This window comes from Mytilus edulis, chromosome 6, assembly GCF_963676685.1.
Source record: "Mytilus edulis chromosome 6, xbMytEdul2.2, whole genome shotgun sequence".
Classification (NCBI taxonomy): Eukaryota; Metazoa; Mollusca; class Bivalvia; order Mytilida; family Mytilidae; genus Mytilus; species Mytilus edulis.
Window position 1 is genome coordinate 48,435,492 of NC_092349.1, and position 5,952 is coordinate 48,441,443.

General features: G+C 32.8%; 1 long non-coding RNA gene across 1 annotated transcript; it reads left to right on the forward strand.

Moving 5' to 3' along the window:
• The first annotated feature begins 441 nt into the window (after nucleotides 1-441).
• On the forward strand, nucleotides 442-1,904 carry LOC139526111 (uncharacterized). Its single transcript, XR_011665134.1, has 2 exons — nucleotides 442-537; nucleotides 930-1,904. It is a non-coding gene; the product is annotated as an uncharacterized lncRNA (long non-coding RNA).
• Nucleotides 1,905-5,952: the final 4,048 nt, after the last annotated feature.

The following is a 5,952-nucleotide window of genomic DNA, read 5'->3' on the forward strand; positions in this document are numbered from 1 at the left end:
AGTATAAAATTGAGAATGGAAATGGGGAATGTGTCAAAGAGACAACAATCCGACCATAGAAAAAACAACAGCAGAAGGTCACCAACAGGTCTTCAATGTAGCGAGAAATTCCCGCACCCGGAGGCGTCCCTCAGCTGGCCCCTAAACAAATATATACTAATTCAGTGATAATGAACGCCATACTAATTTCCAAATAATACACAAGAAACTAAAATTAAAGTAATACAAGACTAACAAATACAGAGGCTCTTGACTTGGGACAGGCGCAAACATGCAGCGGGGTTAAACATGTTTATGAGATCTCAACCATCTTTTATAAGGTTCATTAGTATTGTGCAATCATTTATCATAAAAGGACCAGAAAAGGCATTTTGTTGAATTATGGCATAATTTTGGTGTTCTGGCAACTCTTTTGCCGTAAATGTGGACTGCGCTCCATAGGTACTATTTGCTAATTATCTCCCTTTATTATTGTGAACACACGGCATGTAACGCAAATCAAACTTTTACATTTTGGTTCCTGTGGATAACTATAGTGTATGTATGACTTAATTACTTTATTTTTTAGATAATCTTATGTTGCAGAACACTTACCTTTGATGATTCAGTTGTTTTTATTGATAATTTCAGTAATTTGTGACAAATTGAGCCTTCGCTCTTGATAATTGTTTAAGTGTGTTAAATTCATAATTTTTGTATGAAGTAAGCCCGTTTTTTATATTAATTAACTTTCCCTTGGTCTATATTATAAATCTAAGCTTTTTGAGAAATATATATCATTTTTGTACAAGGGTTATGCTCGAAAATTTTCTGTGTATGGAACGCAAAAGCTGTCATAATTGAAATTGTGTAAAATTTTGTATTTTTTGTAAAACTCGATTTTTCTGTTTAAACAAGTGCTTGAATGCGTGTTTCTTTGTATTTTGTAGCTTTTTACCTGCATTACGTCCAATAAAGAAATTATTTGAAGACCCGTCTTATTTAATCTTTGGATCTAATCTGGTAGAACTATCTGTGGTGACAGAATATTTGGAATATTTATTAAAATTATTTAATTGAAATTACATCGGAGGAATTTTTAACGCCAAGGAAAAATAGAGAACGGGAGATCAGCATTCGAATGATTTCTAATAAAGCAGTGTGTTAAGTGGGTGTATTTGAGTTCCTAATTGAGTAGGATTTTCACATACGTTTTGGATATTCCAGTTTTATAATAATATTTCCCCAAACAGTTATAATAGGTATGGAAAATTATCAAAGTAATGAAAAAAAACATTGTCTTAATTAATAGAATAAAGAATTTCAAATTGCCATTTTAGCTATATTGCAATTGTATAATTATAATCTCTATACATTGATTGTATTTCAAACATCTATAAAAGCCGAAGTACTCACATTAAAAGTTTTTTAAACAAAGAAACAAATTGTAATTTAAATGTTTTTAATTTATTCATACATTTATACATTTGTATATGTACAGTGAATTTGAATAGACATTTTCCAGGAAAACAAGTTCGCCAAGTCTTAAAAGTATAAGGCTGGTTAAGTATCTTCTGTCGTGGAGTACTTTCAACTAATATATATTAATCACATCGTATAAAATTATTGTTGCTTTGCTTCAATCTATAGTTGTGTTTGCTATTACAAATAAACAAACAAATCTGAACAATAAACAAACATTTTTATAACTAAATAGCATGCTATATGTTTGTATTTGTATTTGCTTGACCCATATGGGTGTATTTTGCAGCTAAAATTATTATAAACTAAAATGCCTTTATCTAAAAATACATCTATTAAATGTAAAGAGTTATACGATATTGTAAAATGTTGTTTTGTTCATAAAAGCATAAATTTCGATTAGATTTTCCGTTTGTATGTAAACAAATAAATGCTTTCACAAACAATTTTTCAGTTGCTTTTTTTGTTCCGACATTCTTTTCTTTTTTACAAAACAGTTACTTATATCAATTGCAATTACAATTACAACCGGTATACAAATACACAAGACGCCAACATATCCAATCATTTGAGATGACATTCGGTTGTCTTGTATCGATATTTTAGAGTAGATATACGATAGTGTTACCCTTCTGTCAATTGCCAGTTCTCGAATTAGCTTTTCTATTTCCTCTTTGAACGCATTTGAATTAATGTCATAACATGAACAAGTACATACATTTCCACCAGTTGTTTTATTATCGGTGCTTGAGAGAGTTGTGTACATTTGTACTGTTTTTGGAGTTGGTGGTTTCCTGCTTGTTTCTTTCCCTGATAGTGATACTAACGTATTTGTATCTTTAATTGATGTGCTTGAAGTTATTGTTGATGTTTCTTTCGAATTAGTGCTGAAGGAGACTGAATTTTTCATTGAAGAAGACGTCATTGAGGTAACTGGTTCTACCTCACTGGTGACGTCAACAGAATTTGTTTTTGAAGAAGACGTCATCGAAATAGGTGTTTCTGACTCACTGGTGACGTCAGCTGAATTCGTTGTTGAGGACGTTATCATTGGAGTAGGTGATTTTGACTTACTGGTAACATCGACTAAATTTGTTATCCCAGCATATTTTATCATTGGTTTTCTGGTAACTGCTGGTATTGTAGATCTAACGTTTATGGCTGCTACTGTTGTATCAACCTGTACATCTAAAATTCATCAATGAAATAGGTTGAATCATATTCAGAGACAAAAAAACGTTATGTGGATTTTGATGCCCAAACTAGGATAGTAGAGGGCATCATGTTTTCTAGTCTGTGCTTCCGTTCGTTCGTCCGTCGGTCCCGATTCAGGTTTAAGTTTTTGGTTAAGGTCACTTTTGATAAAGTAGAAGTCCAATTAATTTGACACTCAGTACACATGTATTTTTTACCCCATTTGTACGGTCCACTGACCTTAGAAAATGTGCGAGTGGAACATTCATGTACTATGGACAAATTCTTGTTTAATTTTTGAAAATTGTATTTTTTTGGGAGTTTGGTGTGTCGTCCATTTCGCTAGACTAATTTTTATATCTGTAAATGGCCAGATGAAGCCCATCTTTAGATGAGAGTTTTTCAGCTGCGTTGAAGACCAATTGGTAGACTCACGACTTTTTTGGATCGTTGCCTCTATGAAACATCGTTGCCTCTATGAAACATTCACAGTTTTAAGTCTCTGTTCAGAATTAATGTATGTCTACATTTGGAACCAAGTTACTAATGATTTATATATTCTTAATTTTTAATCTTGGTTTGGATACGTGTATAACTCTCTCGGATTGTTCACTTGTTTTTTGGAGGTTATCGTATTCATGGTAGGAGAAGTTATGATAAAATCCAGTGTTACCTTAGTTAAAACAAGTACAAGAAACCTACCTAATTATATTCTCTAGATATTCATAGGACTTTCAGTGTTTATAGTTTTTGGCTTCCAACTTCGTGTATTTGTAGCAAAAAATGCACAAACGATCAACAAGCCTGGTCATTCCTTTTTAAATGTGTGCATTACCAAAACAAGATATTTTGTTACTAAATGAATTTTAATATGTTTAAACTATCTTTTCGTGTGACACTGTTTCCTATATTGATTTTGAGGTAAAAAAAAAAAGGCTTGAAATGGACATGTTTGGTTAAAAACGTAAATTTTGAAGTGTACGACATCACAAGTTATATTTCTGAACTGAATTTTTAAGATAACATTATCCTGTTCATTTACCTTTAAAATTGAAAGGCGATCTTTAATTTAACGATACAAACGTTTCAAGTATGAATAGTAACAGAAAAGAGTTGATGTGAAAGAATATTACAGAAACCAAATGGACAGGATGGTGTTAAACATTATTACATCACTTACTTATTTGGTAGAGAGATAACCTAAAGTTACCGCCACAAAATTCTGTTCCTAAAGGGCACGGTAAATTACATTCCGACTCTTGACGTCTTCGTTCAGTTAGGTTTTGATAAAATATTGAATCACAGTAGCATTCGACACCCGACTGAAACAAAAAAAATGTCGAATCTCATAGCAATTTACTTTAAACACAAATTGAAAATGTCAGGCATGTGAATTCTGTGTTTAATGTTTTTGGGTCCTACGGACTCAGTATTTTAGAAACATTCGATCCATAGACAATCCATAGACCTAATGTCTATGGACCCAATGTTTCTAAAATATTGTCACAGATTGTCTTGCCACGTTGAATCCGGTGGATATAAAATAAAATGATAATTAACACTTTAAAAATTTAATGTGCTCAAAGCGGGATTTACCTTCATCAGGAAAAGAACATCGCCAATCTTCCCTGCATTTATACTACCGAAATGGTCAAAGTAATGAAATGGATCAAACATGCTATATGTACATGTATGTGAGCGGCAATAAGTAAAATAAGGCATTTAGCAAAATTGCTAGGCAAAAACAAGTAAAACAAAATGGTATACAGACAAAGCACATTAACAAAATCGAAAGACAAGTATACAACAATCTACCATTGTACAATGACTGGATGTTACCAAAACAACAATATAAGTAATAATTCACAAACACAAACAAAAGATCACGTTAATTGATATACAAACAAGGTCAGTACCTATAATGCATACTAAATCATGTATTTGTGAAGTTGGTATGAAATGTTTATAAACAAGCTCTTCGTATCTTCCGATAGTTTTTTTTTTTAAAGGACGAAACGTTCTTTAGAATAACCCTGTGTCATGAACTTTCTTCAAGACAACTGTGACGTTTTACAAAAATTCTGAATATCAGCTGCAAGCTCTTTAATACGGAATGAGTTTGGAAATGAATATTCTATGTGCAGGTGAAATTGGTGTATAGCTACTAATGTGGGGATCATTGTTAATTTCAATATAACAATCGTCTCGTTTGAGATAGATTCTGGTACTGAAATGATCGCTTATGTCAAATTCGAGTTATAAAACTTAAAATGAGGCAGAGGAAACCTTGTCTGTTGTTTCTTTGATTTCTATTTCTGGAGGATATATAAATGGGATCTAATCAGAAAATTCTTGATTGTTAACTTAATGGAATTAACATTATCAATATATCTGAATGTGAAATTAAATGATTTGACTTCATTTACCTTCTTGTTGTTGACAAGTGTCTGAAGGAAATCTAACTCAAATGCAAATACGAAGAGGTCGACAAGGATATGCGCTTTTTTATCATAGAAAAAATGACAAGTTAATGAAAAAGTGTGCCTCCAAATTCAACAAATATGTTGTCAATAAGAAACTCCAGCATACTGAGCAATTGTTCCCGCTGTGTAGCATGTGTTTACCATTCTGTTCACTATTCACAAAATATGCCATATGGCATCTCAAAGTAATAAATATATAGCAAATCCTACAATTTTATGTTGAAAAGGCATTGTTGTTTATTGATTTCATCTCAAGTTTTTTAGAATCCACATATGGTTTAAACCATTACGCGAGTAAACAGTTACAAGTAGTTTTGAAGATAATCTATCCCTGTGGACAAATGTAATGTCAATCTAATGTGTGTTGTTGTTTAATCAGGATTACTTATAACCTACATTGAACTTTCCATTTCTAAGTAGCAACACTCCAGCAGCACCTGCATACGGGGTATATATCTCCCAGTTGATACGATATTCCCGTGCTTGCATTTCCTATCATGATTTTCTTGATAGAGGGTTGCTGCTCACAAGGAAGCTTTTAAACCAAGAGTTCCAAATGGTGAAGTTGAAATCATCCCTTCGTAAATTTTACGGACGCCATCACGAGTTGGTTGACCGTTATGAAATATCCGTTTCACAAATAATATCGGATATGTTCCTTACATCGTAACTACAATCCCCTTCCCTTGCATGAATGTGACCTACCGAATTAGACCATTTACAGGATTTGTTATCACATAAGCAACACGACGGGTTCCGCATGTGGAGCAGGATCTGCTTACCCTTCCGGAGCACCTGTGATCACTCCTAGTTT